This window comes from Pinus tabuliformis, chromosome 1_2, assembly GCF_031772625.1.
Source record: "Pinus tabuliformis cultivar Carrire ecotype Pingquan chromosome 1_2, CPIR1, whole genome shotgun sequence".
NCBI lineage: Eukaryota > Viridiplantae > Streptophyta > Pinopsida > Pinales > Pinaceae > Pinus > Pinus tabuliformis.
Genome location: NC_142298.1, coordinates 972708969 through 972723418, shown reverse-complemented (window position 1 = coordinate 972723418; position 14450 = coordinate 972708969).

Genomic DNA, 14450 nt, shown 5'->3' with positions numbered 1-14450 from the left:
TACAAGTACTAGAATAACCGATGTATTTTAACTATCTTAGTATAGGTTAAGAAAACATGCATTACAAACGTTTAAAGAATAGTCTTACAAATAGATACAAAACATGTGTGAAAATGTATTGTCTTGAGATGGGCTTCTAAATTAAGAAAAATATCCAAGACACATCTATACACCATACATCACTAATCCTAGTAATGGGACATTGGATCCACTCCTCGCTCCTTAAAGGACAAATTACAAATTCTCAAGGCTATGTGGGAGGATCCAAGGTGAAAAGTCCTTTGCTCATACAATGAGGGGGTATATAAAGCCAAGGGGGTATAACTTACCCTTATGACTCTTCAACTTCCCTCAAGACTGTTTGACTTCCTATGAATTTTTGACTTTACATGACTCTTCGATTTCATATGTGGGTCTCTTAGACTTCCACTTTACATTACATTGATTACAACAAGTATGGCCCATAGTAGTGATGCGACCGATACAATTCATGAAACAACTGGACATGACATTGTTGACATGTACTGGTTGGCTGTGGTGTCCATGTTGAGCTACTATGCTGTTGAGTGATGATATTCTCTCGTTGCAACATGTATTCACCTCCACATGGAAAAGTGTGTAGGGTCTTCGATGATCTTGGTCTTTGCTTGATGGTGCATGTGAATGTGTCCCTTTTGCTCGCTTTCTCGATGTGGTTCATATGTTCGTTCGACCACGAGAAAGTATTCTAGCATGTGCCTCTTTTCCATCTCATTCATCATCGCGCGATGTTTCATCGATTTACCTATTCCTAGAATTGCTCATGATGAGACAACATCAAATCCAAAAATATCATAGTCTACCATGATGCATTGCTTTCCATTTTGGTGCAGGTGACCGGGAGATGGACAAGGTACTAAAACTGTGGGAGTACAACACAATTGGGATGCGAGGCTCCAGAGCATTGTCAAGAAAAACTATGTAGATGTCACTGGGAGACCGATTTTTAAAATCTGAGACAATAGTGACAGTTGCGGGGCAAAACCCAGTTGGGAGGTAGAACTGCATAGTTTCTAGGAGGAAGGCCAGGCGGGGTGTCGGGGCGCTGTTGGGCAAATCTATGCAATTTTTCAAGGGAGCACTAGGCAAGTCATCCAACTGGGATCTATGCAATTTCTCCGAGGAGGACAGTATCGGAAGCCAGAGGCATGGACAAAACAACTTGCATAGATTCCAGAGGAGCAAAAATTCAGGCTGCGAGAGTTGCTGGTCAAAACTACACAATCCGGAGAGATAGTTCGAGACTAGAGAGTTCTGCGTAGTTCCTAAGCTAGTTACAGATTGGGGAAGATAGGATGGATAGGAAAACTCTATACAATTCCTCATCTGGTTGCAGAGCGGGAAGGAAGGGAAGGACATGACAACTCTGCATAATTCCTGACCTCATTGCAGAGAGGTAAGGAAGGGCAAGAAATGACAACTGTATGCAATTCTTGACCTGGTTACAGAGTCAACAAGAAGGGTTGGTAGGGTAGGACTGTTCTGTGCAATTCCCGAGCTGGTTGCAGAGTGGGAAGGAAGGGCGGGACAAGAAAATCTACGTAATTCCTGAGCTGGTTGCAGAGCGTGCAAGAAGGGTTGGCAGGGGAGGACAACTCTGTGCAATTATAGAACTCAATACAACCCAGGGTCACAACTCAAGTTCTTTCTTTGATTGACCAAAAGGAGGCTTGATGGGAGGTATTGTGGGAAGCACAAAGTGAATCGTCTTCTGGGACAACTTTTGCATAATTCTGGGAGTCAGTTAGATGGATAATTTTCCAGAATTATGGAGAGTAGGATGCTCAAAGGATAGCCTCAAGCTCTGTGTATTTTTGGGAAATAGTGCAAGGTCACTGAGACGGAGTGTTGTTCGGTTGACAGATTTTCAGGAAAATTAACTAACTGTGAAATAAAGTGCACTTGTGCAAACATGGAAATATGATCACACACTTAGCATGACTCGATGAAAAGACACCTCGAACCAACAAGAAAACATGTCCTCAGTGAGACTGACTTGAAGGTTGAGAGTGATAGTTGAAACATGTCTTCGAACAACCATGATGACACTTGTGTGACAATTTTTACAACTTTGTGTGTGAGTGCGACCAATGTCGATAGAGAGAAAACAACTCATACACACAAAGACAGACATTCAAAATTGCCATAAAAAACTCGCTAACTTAAGATTAACAGAGTAGAAGTTTTCATCTTTGGTGTTGCTCCGCTACCAACAGGCCTAGATAGCACCTCGATGGAGTCACGCAGGAACATAATCATTTCTCCACTGCCAACGAGCTTGGTCAGTACCCCGGTGGAGTTTCCTGCTTCACCTCTCTTCACAACAAGCCTTTCTCTTCTTTCACCTTTGTATTTTTTTTGAAAAGAGGAGTGTGCATAAGCACTTATTTATTTTTGGGGCGGAGGAGGGATCCCAACTTATTGAAAGTAGAAGAGGTTGTTCCTGTTAGGTTCCTATACCAATAGGAGTCATAATTTTGTCTGACTAAGGTTAAGCCTTGCAATATTGTACATACCTTTGCATTCTGCAATTTTTTTCCATATTAAAAAATTAAAAAATGTAAAGAGGATACATCTTAAAAGAAATATCAAGGGACAAAACAAATAAGAGAAGGTCAAAAAATGAAAATTTATGAACCCCCAAAAGCAAAAAGAGACCATGAAAGTGTGCAAGTCTAAATGCCACTACTATTTACTTTTATGCATAATAATGATTATGTGAATCTTGTTATTCACACCACAATCCAGGGTAATCAAACTGTTTAATATTGATTATATCATGCTTTGAATTTTATGTTTATAATTAGAGAATAAAATATGACCAAACAGTTTAATATTGGCAAATCATTAGATAGGTAGAGAAAATAAAAGGAGCTCACCATTTTAATCTGAGCCCTTGGATGATATAAGGTTAGAAGTAGATAGTTTGTTTTATAAAAGAAAAATGGATGATAAGAGTTTGCTAGTCTAAATTCACCCAAATAAAATGAAGAAAAAATGGTAGGGTAAGTAGAAGAAAGGTTGCTAAAGTATAAAGTTGATTGGATCAAAACACATGCATCAGGCTTAGACACATATTTCTATATGTATGATCAATTATGGAAGTGAGAACAAAAGGTTTGCAAGTTAATGTGATTAACTCCCCCTCATTCATTTTTCCCCTTACTTACTAATTTCCTATCCACAAGTATGTTCTAGCACTTTAAATCCTTCAAGTCAAAGAGGCTCAGAGCATTTCTCTGACTTTTGGTGGGACTGGACCCTCATCTTAATGACTTATAGACATCAAGTGTTAGAATTCCCCTCATAAAATTCATTTCGCTTCATTTCCCTAATAAAACCCCTTTTCCTAAGGTTAAACTTCATTTTCCTAGGAAAAGTAAAACCCCCCATGTAAAGTCTATTTCACTCAAAAAACCCACAAAGTATTTTATCTAAGTATCAAATGTATGAGAATATTTTACATTTATGCTTAGTGGTAAAGTTCACTCCGCACATTCATTTCATATTAATTTTTAACTTTATTATATAAATCCTCATATACCTTTTCTTGTATATTAATTAAATCCCCTATATAAATATCCCAACCCTTAGTTTAATTATTAACTATACCATTTACCCCATATCTCGACGAATAGATAAATCCCATCATTAAACCCCGCCTGATCGATTGAATCCATGATTAAGTCTTAATTAATCCCAAACCACCACGGATTAAAACCCTGAGCCCCCGCGACACCTTTGCCCTTATCACTCGTGCACCTCCGTCGCTCGACTGCGATCCGATCACCATCTCCCTCATCCGACGGTCCACAGCCATATCGGCCACGCCTAACAGCCGACCTTTACCCTCCTGATAAAGTGGTTTTCCCCAACCCCCTAACTGCTACGTTTTGAGCATCAGAGTAGATCGGGTGACCCCTTCGAAATACCGTCCAACCCTCATAAGCAGTGCGATGGTTTGGGAAAATGCCTCCCCGCTCAACCCGATAAACCACATACTATTCATTCATAAGTTTCCTGCCAAAAAATGACCGTTGCTCCATAAAAAGGCTGAGAAGCCCATTTTCCTTGAAAAACCTCTGCAGACCAGTGCGACACTTGTAAACCTGAAAACTACCAATTAACCCCATTTCAGTCCTCAAAGAAGCTGCAGAGACCCCAATCAACCTCTCAATCTGTACCAGAGCCATTCAAACTTCTGCAGCTGCTGTGAACTCCACATTTGAAGATAATTCACCCAAATCTAGGTATTTGTGAATGAATTACCAGACTCCCTTTTAGAATTTGAAAGCGTTTAGTCTATGAAGTGTTTTAATTAAGTGAAATTAATTGAAATTGATTTAAAATTAAAAGTCCCTACACAAACCCTTCTAAAAGCTTCCAGTTTCCGTCAAAACCCTCCAAAAAAACCTGTGAAAGCCAAATTCGAATCCACAATAATTGAATTATGGATCTCTCTGTCGCCATGGATGTTAGACCTATCACTACTCCCCATTTGGATCTAGACCACCTCCCCCCGGTAGACAGGGACTTTAAAATCAGAGATACAAGTGCATATGAGGTCCTACTCAAACTTCATTGTTGAGTAGGGAAAGATACCTAAACCATTCAGATGACATTAGTCTTTGGGAATCCAGTTTTCCCAAATACCAATTTCCCCAAGTACATGTTTTTCCTGAAATCATCCATATGTGCCATGCCTGTTACATTCCCAGCTAGAGAGCTGTAATGTCCCCTGACCAGAAAGTCCTGTTTACCATCACAACTGAGTCAATCAATGAGATGCTACAACTCCAGCTAGGACCAAACCTAACCCCACTCTCCATTGGGGATCTGTTAGACTAGTACACCAAGTTGAGTCCCTCTAGACTAGCTCAATTGTTTCAAACTTTCATTGTAGAAGAGCAACACATTCCTAAAATTTCCCCTCCATATGTTTCTGCCATGTTCTCTGAAAGGGGCAAACAAATCATAACCATGATATCATGTATTCTAGGTTGCACCACTGATGAATTTATTGATGAGCTTATCCTAGCCTTCATGTCCATTTACACCCCAGGAAAGCCTCCTGCTACTGTGTATGATTATGCCCAGTTCATAGCTGAAAGAATGCATGAACAATTTACTAGGATGCACAATGAGAGAGTATTCAAATACTCATCTGTACTATACCATATGTTTTTGTATTATTAGTCAGACAAATTTCCATTCACCCTCCAGAAGCTGGATACCAAAGGCCAACCCAGATCTATTATCTTTTGGACACCACTTTTTCACAAGTATTCATCTCCTTACACCTATACAGATTTCATTGACTCTTTTGTCCATCCAGTCATGACCATGCTAATAGGAGGCCCTCCACCCAAAATAAGATAGGAGATCAAAAGAGTCCTCCAATTGTCCAAGCAGAGTAAAGTGGGAGATTGGTACCTTTACTAAATCACACAGAGATAAGAATCTATGGTTTCCAACTAGCACCATACAAACTGCCCAAATACCTCCCCATGAGGTTATTTGCTTTAGAGTATTATAGGCAAATAATGAACTTAGATGAAGTAAATTTTGTATCAGCCAAGAAAAGAACCCAGTTCAAGGTCAAAAACCAATTAGGCCTTTTCATTTGCAACTCTAGAGAAGTAGCGCAGGGAGCAGATAAGATTTTACAACAAATGAAGTTCGAAAATAGTTTTATATGGAGATATGACCCTCAAGGGTTTATGACTAAACTTAGACAAAAGGTCAAATTGGGGCCTTCCATTCATCATCCCATACTAGAGATAGAAAGATATGCCAATAAATCTGAGTGGGTGGAGAACACTCTTGTAGACAAGGATAGTACAAAGGTAGATGTTGAGGGGCTATTCCTTCCACACTGGCAGCCTCATTGGCTCCCACAGCTCTTATGGCCACAACAGAACAGGTTTCAACACAATCTACATCAACAGCAGGTACATCAGATGAAGCAAAAAAATTGGTTAGAGCTATGGAGGAAATGTCCATACAGGCTACAGAAATGAATAAGCTAAAAGAAAAGGTGACAAGCTTGGAAATTGACTACAAGCTTGCTAAAATCATGCATGAGGAATAAGTGCAAAAAGCTGCTAGGATAAATGAGAGAATAAAAGCCATGGAAAAAGATGTGACATTGAAAGAATCCCTTGGACAAGCTAAGGAATTATTATGGGCCAATATCATTGACTCTGTCAATGATATTTGGCCATCTATTCAGGTAATTTTTGAGCAGATAGATCTAATAAATATGGCTATAGAAGCTATCCAAAAGGTAAAAGTGGATTTGGGAGAGATGCTTGAAGATGATACCAGAATCATACAATTCCTTAACAGTAAAAATAGGTATGAGTTCAGGAATTGGAAATTGAACACAGAACTGAAACAATTTTGGAAGTGAGGAAGATCCTTTCCAAGAGAAACTTGATGTTAAACTTGGAGGACAAATATCAGAATATGCAGGTAGCCATTGATAGATTTATGGATAAATTTCAAATTTTGAGAGAGAAAGGGTTACCCAGTCCCTTAGTAATAAATTCCAAGCTCATGACACAGTAGGATTATAAAAACAAAATCAGAGAGCTAGCAAAAGAACAGGCCAGCACATCATCAATCAAGGCATTGCCAACATGCAAAGTACTTTATCAAACATTTGAAAACTTTTTTGACCTCCAGCATGAGGTAAAACACTTGTTCATCAATAAGCCCACTTTTTCCAAGTACACCGAGGCAAATGAAATATATAGAAGAATGCTGAAGATCCAATTACCAAATGCTAAATTATGGGAGAAATTCACTGATTTACTTTGAGAAAAATACAGTAAAAATGTTAATGTACAGTAAAAGCAAAACATCCTGGTGAAAAGATGAAAACAGGTCAGCACAGTCAAAGAGTATTAGTGTCAAAGAGTATCAGATGAAAGCCAAAGTAAATGAAGCTTCCAACGTAAAAGATCAAACAACAAAGTGGAATAAAGGGCTAAAACCAAACCATAAAGGCCAGCAGTACCAAAATAAATGGGACAACATGAAAACAATTCAATAAGCTGTCTCTATCTTCTTGCAAGAAGATATTTTTATTTCCTAGATTAAATCTCAAGTTAGTTTGAGATATTTTGTAATAATTTTTGTATAAATACTTCACAATTCGAAGTATGTAGGGTGGATTCTTAGACATTTCTATAGAATTTTGATCAAAAGGACTGTAAAGCTATTGTATCATTGATTGAGCCAACAAGCTGGATTGATGAATAAAGACAAGATATTTCACAGGATTCATGTGTTGAGCGAAGTGCAGACAAGTATTTTCTTATGTTATCGTTATCTTTCTTAAAGTTTTTCCACAATCTTTAATGTATTTCTGAATCTGAATGCTATAACTGGAACAATATCTCAGAATTTGTTTAATTACACTCTATTTTAACAGTTATGCATATAAATGTTTTCAACTGATATCTAAGTTAAGGAATTCTTAATTTCTCCTTAGTTTAGGTTGTTTCTTGCTAATCCAGATCAAAGGATTCTTAATTTCCCTTTACATTTCGGTTTGAGAACCGTTGATTGCTCTCTCACCCTGATTAAAAACATTTCACCCCCCTATTCCAAAGATCTGCACTTTACTTTGCTAGCTTGCCCTTTGAGCATTCCCTTTAGTGAGTTGATCGAATGTTGCACTCCATAGCCCAATGGTCTAAAGACATCATTTTATCCATCTATTTCAAGGATCCCACCATCCAATCTTGAATATAAATCAAAAACCTATTTGAACATTCATAACTAGCCTGAAATCCAAGCAAACAAAGCTAAATCATATAGAGAGAGCCCTCTCTGAGCCTAGGTTGGCTAGAGCCTATGCTCCAAAGTTGGTTTGTGGTTACCTCGGTCATTTTCTTTCTTCTAATAACTTCTAGAGAAATTTCTGAGTGATAACATAGTGGTGACCATACTGGGGACCAACGAATCCTCAGTCCTAATAAAGCTTTAAGAAAATTCTAAATCTACATTCTAATCCTCTTAAAGTCATTTGTTAGAAGTTATTTTAAAAAAATATCACAAAAATAATTAAAAAATTTGAAATTCTGGCTTCTAGGAAGACTCATTTTACTAGGGCTAATCCAGATCCAAACCCTGCCCCAGTAGTTGATAATCCCAACCTAATTTCAAGAAAATCTAAAAAAGATGAATGTTCTGTTAGCCAAATACCAGTAGTTAAAGCTAATTCATGTCCTGATGAGTGGTCATTTTTAGAAGAACTTCCCTTTGATGTGCCATTTGAACATTCATTATTTAGGACAAAATTTGAAAATGCAATCGATGAAACAGTTCTAGATCCTGATTTTATTGCAAACCTTGAAGTTCAACAGGCCAACAAATCAATTGATGAATACATTCTGAAATCTCCACAATCATCCATTAATACTTCCATGACCCCTAAGCTTTCTGAACAATTGTCCATTACTTTGAGTTCACCATTGTTCCCTTCAACTTCAACAATAATACCTTCTGAAGTCCATTCTTCACCACCATTTATACCTACACTCCCTCACCAACCTATCATTACTCATTCATCATCTACTAGTCCTGGTTCTTCATCCACTGTTGCATCATCTCCAAGTACCTCAACCCCACATCTCAGCCTCTCCCAACTCACAGCAATGGCAAACATATATGCTCCTCTCATTTTACCTGCCCAACTTCATGCTATGCCTGCAGATTATCAGAGTAAGATTTTCTTGTTTGATGCTACTGGTCAGTACACTGCCAAGCAACATGTAAACAAGATGTCTGACTTTTTTGAATTGCATGAAATAGATGAAGGAGATGTCTAGATGAGACTCTTTGCCCAAACTTTGACTGGTGATGTCAAGAAGTGGTTCAAATTTGTTCTTGCCAACCATATTGCAGACCTAGCAAATTTCCAAAGGTTATTTATTGATAGATGCGAAAAGAAAAAGAATCCCTTACAAATCCTTTCAGAATATGAGAATATTAGAAGAGGGCCTAATGAAACTGTTCAAGATTATTGCACTAGATTAAATAATATATATATAATGCAATCCCAGTTAACCTTAGACCCCCACCTAACTTAGCATTAATAAAGTTCCCTTATGGTTTTGACACAGATATGGCATACCAACTTAGGGAAAGAAACCTCCCAATATTAGAAGAAATGCAAAGTGTAGCAGTTAATGTAGAAGCTAATTTGTTAGCTAAAAGGTCTAGAGCTAGAAATGAAAGGAGAGGAACTGCAAAGGACAGAACTTCACCATTTGACATTAAAATAGATAGTTTATCCAAAAGTATGGAAAGACTAATGGATAGAATAGAGAACATAGAGAGAAAATCCCAATGGGATAACCAACAAGAACCTCCAGTTAGAAACCCAAATTTTAGAAAAAAACCAAAACATTGGGAAAAATGACCGGATCAAAACATTAGGCCTTCTTTTCAAGAAAATTATGCAGAGACATCCCATCCAGAAGATCCAGAACAAGATACACAAATTAACCTAATGGGAATAAATGACGAGGACACCGTTTTTATAATCCAAGATGAGCAGGAACTGTATATGCTGCAGCAATTACAATTACAGTCTGGGGAATCATTTGATTACAAACAGGGATATGATTTTTCCATATTTGAAGTTCATAAACAATATAACCTAAGAAGCAAAAAGAATGCTGATGTCCCTGACCAAACTAAGAAAACAGTACAAAATCAACCCAAGAAAATAAAAGAAGCCCCTGTTTCAAAAATCCTCCAAATTCTCCCTAGGGAAAACCCAAAACCTTCTAGCCCCACAATTGTAGACATAACCTCTGATCAACCTTCTGCTGATCAACCATCCACTTCAATTCCACCTAAGGAACCAGTGGACAAAGCTCAAAACATTAGATTTGAAAATCCACATAAGGAGGTCCCCAATAAAGGAAAAGAAGACAAGCCTACTCAAATCCCTGCTGCAAAAATTCAAAACCTTCAAATAGAAAAAGTCTCTTTGCCATTCAATTTGGGAACAAAGATAGAAAAGCTAAAGATTTCAGTTCCTTTAATAAAACTAATCAAGAATGAAACTTATAAATCACAGATAACCCAGACCTTAAACATTGCTGAAAATGAGGATTCATTCAACTTGTTTGATGACCAACTAGAACTCATATTCGGTCCAAATTTTAATGGCAATCCATTAGAATGAGGAGTTCCACCTTTTTACATTAGCCTTAACATCCATGACAAAATTTTACACAATGAAATGTTGGATTCTGGGGCCTTTCACAAATTAATGCCCAAATCAGTGATGGAGAAATTAAACCTAGACATTACAAGGCCTTACAAAGACTTATTCTCATTTGACTCCAGTCAGGTAAAGTGTCTAGGATTGATTAAAGACCTGTGTGTCACTTTAGTCCAATATCTTGCCAAAATCATCCTTATGGATATTGTAGTTGCTAACATCCCACCAAAGTATGGCATGTTGTTATCCAGATCATGGGGAGCCAAACTTCAGGGATCCTTACAACTAGATATGTCATATGCAACAATCTCTGTTTTTGGACAACCTAAGAAACTATACCGAGAAACCTTAATGAAATATATGGTAAGTAGCCAGGATTGTCCTCAAAACTTTCCCATCTACTCTATACACTTAGATATCGATTCTTTTATCCTGTATAACGTTGCTCAAACACAAGAAAAAATTCCAGACAATACTATTGCAGAACCAAAAGAAATTGCAGTTTCTACACAAAGTGAAACTAACTAGACTACAAAACTATTCAATGAATGAGACAGTCAAATTGCTATAAATGATGAAAAGTTCGTGGCACTAGATAGTGTAAATATGGATCATGAGATGTTATGGCATTTAGAATTTGATGGATCACTCAATAGGGTAGGAGCAGGAGTGTGGATATATAATTTGGAAAATTATTACTCAAAAGGCCATGCATATAGATTGAATTTTAAATGTACCAATAATATGGCTGAATATGAAGCATTAATTTTAGGTCTTAAGTTAGTTAGGAATCTAGGAGCTAAAAGAGTTTCTGTCATGGGAGACTCTGAACTAATTTTAAAACAGATTGATGGTGTATATATGACAAAGGACCCTAGATTAATTTTTTATAGGGGAACTATCGTAGAAATACTTAACACTTTCCTAGAATCAAAGCTTGCAGTAATTCTTAGAAAACATAACATGCAAGCCCATAGTTTAGCAATGTTTTCCAGCACCTACCAATTACCCTTCCAACCCAACCATCTGTACACTATTGAAGTTAGGCATAGACCCGCGATTCCAGATAATTTGAAGAGTTTGCAAATATTTTTGATGATAAACAGATAAATAACTTTTTAATTTCAGAGGAAGAGTTTACCAATAACAATATAGACACTAATACATCAACATATCCTGACACTAAGGATGAGATAGAAATAAATGAGATAGAAGGTGATGAAATAGATAGACTCAATCCAATTAAATTTAGCAAATTAGATGTAGACAAATTAGAGAAAATTGAGGTTGATGAAATAATCAGTCAAGAAACCAAAGTAATTAAACTCAAAGATAACTTCTTACCAAAGGGATTAAACCATCTAAAAGATTTATTTGATTTAAATGATGTTCCTAGGAAACCTAAAATGGAACCTTTGAGGTCTGATATAGAGGAATGTAATATAGGCATTGATGAAAATCCTAAACTGATCAAACTTTCAAAACCATTACCCCCAACTGAAAAAGTAAAACACATCAAGTTGTTGAAATAATTTTAGGATGTCTTTGCTTGGAGTTACGAGGACCTCAAATCCTATGACACCAACATCATCCAGCACACAATTCCTATTAAAGAAAATCAAAAGCCTTTCAAAAAAAAACTTATAATGATTAATCCTGTCTTATTACCTGTCATTGAAAATGAAATTCAGGGGATGTATGATGCCAAAATAATTGCACCAATCAGATTTTCTCATTGGATCTCAAACTTGGTGCCAACTAGAAAGAAAATTGGGGAGATCAGACTTTGTGTGGATCTCAAAAACCTCAACAATGTGTCACTAAAATACAATTACCCTCTCGCCAAAAGGGACCACATTTTACAGAGAGTATTTGGATCAACCAGAATCTTATTGGTGGATGGGTTTTCTGGTTACAATCAAATCTTGGTTCATCGAAATGACCAACCCAAAACTGCCTTTACTACTCCTTGGGGCATATTTATGTATGTGAAAATTCCTTTTCGGCTAATGAATGTAAGAGCCACTTTCCAGAGGGCTATGGATATAACCTTTGTAAAAGAAATTCATGATTTCCTTATGATATATTTAGATGATATTACTGTATTTTCAAAATTTGACTATCAACATTTGGAGCATCTAAGGCACGTTTTTGTTAAATGCAGGAAATTTGGAATCTCTTTAAACTCCAAAAAGTCCTTGTTTGGGTTAGAAGAAGGAAAGTTGTTAGGTCACATAATTTCAAAAGATGGTATAAGAATAGACCCTGCTAGAATAAAAGCCATCCTGCAAATAAAACACCCTAGGAGCATTAAAGAGTTACAAGCTTTCCTAGGAAAAATTAATTTTATTAGAAGATTTATATCTAATTTGGCAAAGTTAATTAGATCATTAAACAACATTCTGAAAAAGGACTTCACCATAAAATGGACTGTTGAGGCTAAAAAATCCTTTGAAGACATAAAACTAGCCTTGACTAAAACACCTGTGTTAATCAGTCCTAGATTTGACAGAGATTTCATCTTGTTTTCCTTTGCTTCTGAGCACACAATCGCTGCAGTTCTATTGCAAAAAAATGTCCAGGGCTATAAACAACCCATTGCTTTCTTCAACAAAACCTTGAGAGACGCCACCTTGAAATACAATATAATGGAAAAACAAGCCTTGGCTCTAGTCAAAGCCATTAAGGACTTTACAGTATACATCTTATATTCTCATATAGTAGCCTACATTCCTAATTCAGTAGTTAAAGACATCCTAACTCAGGATGGTCCTGATGGAAAGAGGGGAAAGTGGATTGCTACTATTTTAGAGTATTATATAGAAATCAAACCTATTATGTTAATCAAGGGCCAAGGTTTAGCCAAACTTATGGCTGAATCGAACTATCAGGCCTTGGATATAAACTTTATTACAGTAATAGATAATGAAGAGGAGATGGCGATTCCACTAATCAGCCAAACCTTTATTCAATCACCTTGGTATGCTGATATTATTTATGTTTTACTGAATTTACAAGCTCCTCCTAAATTATCTAGGACTAAAAGTAGGTTTTTGAAGATGAAGCCTTTGAAGTTTTGTATATTAGACAATGCTCTATTTTGGAGAGATCATGAAGGTATTCTTCTCAATTGCTTATTAAAAGAAGAGTCTAATGGAATAATTTCATGCAGGTGACTGTGGAGGACACCTTTACTAGAAGACCACTGTAGATAAAATCCTTAGAGCTAGTTTCTACTAGCCTACCTTGTTTGCTGATGTCAAAAAATATGTGATCTCCTGTCACAAATGCCAAATTTTTTAGGGGAAGAAAAAGATCTTACCTTTATCCATCAAGCTAATCTCTGCATAAATACCTTTACAACAATGGGGTTTAGACTTCATTGGCAAAATTCACCCACCCTCCTCTGCCTAGCACAAATGGATCCTCACAGCCACAGACTACTTCACAAAATGGATAGAGGCCATACCTTCAAGGCAAGCCACAGATACTGTTATCATAACCTTCCTTGAAACCAATATTCTATCAAGATTTGGATGTCCAACTAAGCTCATTACTGATAATGCAACAACCTTTAAATCCAAAAGAATGATAGATTTCTGCAATAAATACCATATCACCCTTGGCCATTCCATAGCCTATTACCCTCAAGGTAATGGACTGGAAGAATCCTCAAACAAAAGCCTAGTAAACATCATCAAGAAGTTTATAGAGGACAATAAGAAAACTTGGAATAAAAATCTAGTCAATACCTTATGGGCAGATAGATTGACTACTAAGAAATCAATTGGTACTTCTCCCTATCAACTAGTTTATGGGATGGAAGTTGTATTTCCATCCTCTTTGGGAATACCAGTAATGAAGATACTTCAAGAATTGCAGGTTGAACCAAATAGTATCCAAAGAAGAATCAACCAAACTATTCATCTACAACAAACCAGAGAATATGTCTATGTCAAGTCTCAATTTGTGTAGGAAAATATTAAAAAGATTTTTGATAAGAAAACCAAGGCTAAAGATTTCTACATTGGTGACAAAGTGCTTAAGTGGGATTCAAGGAGAGAAGACAAAGGTAAACATGGGAGATTTGATTTCCTATGGAAAGTTCCCTATGTCATTTATTCTTATAGAGGAAATAATTCCTTCTTCTTGAGAGAAATTAATG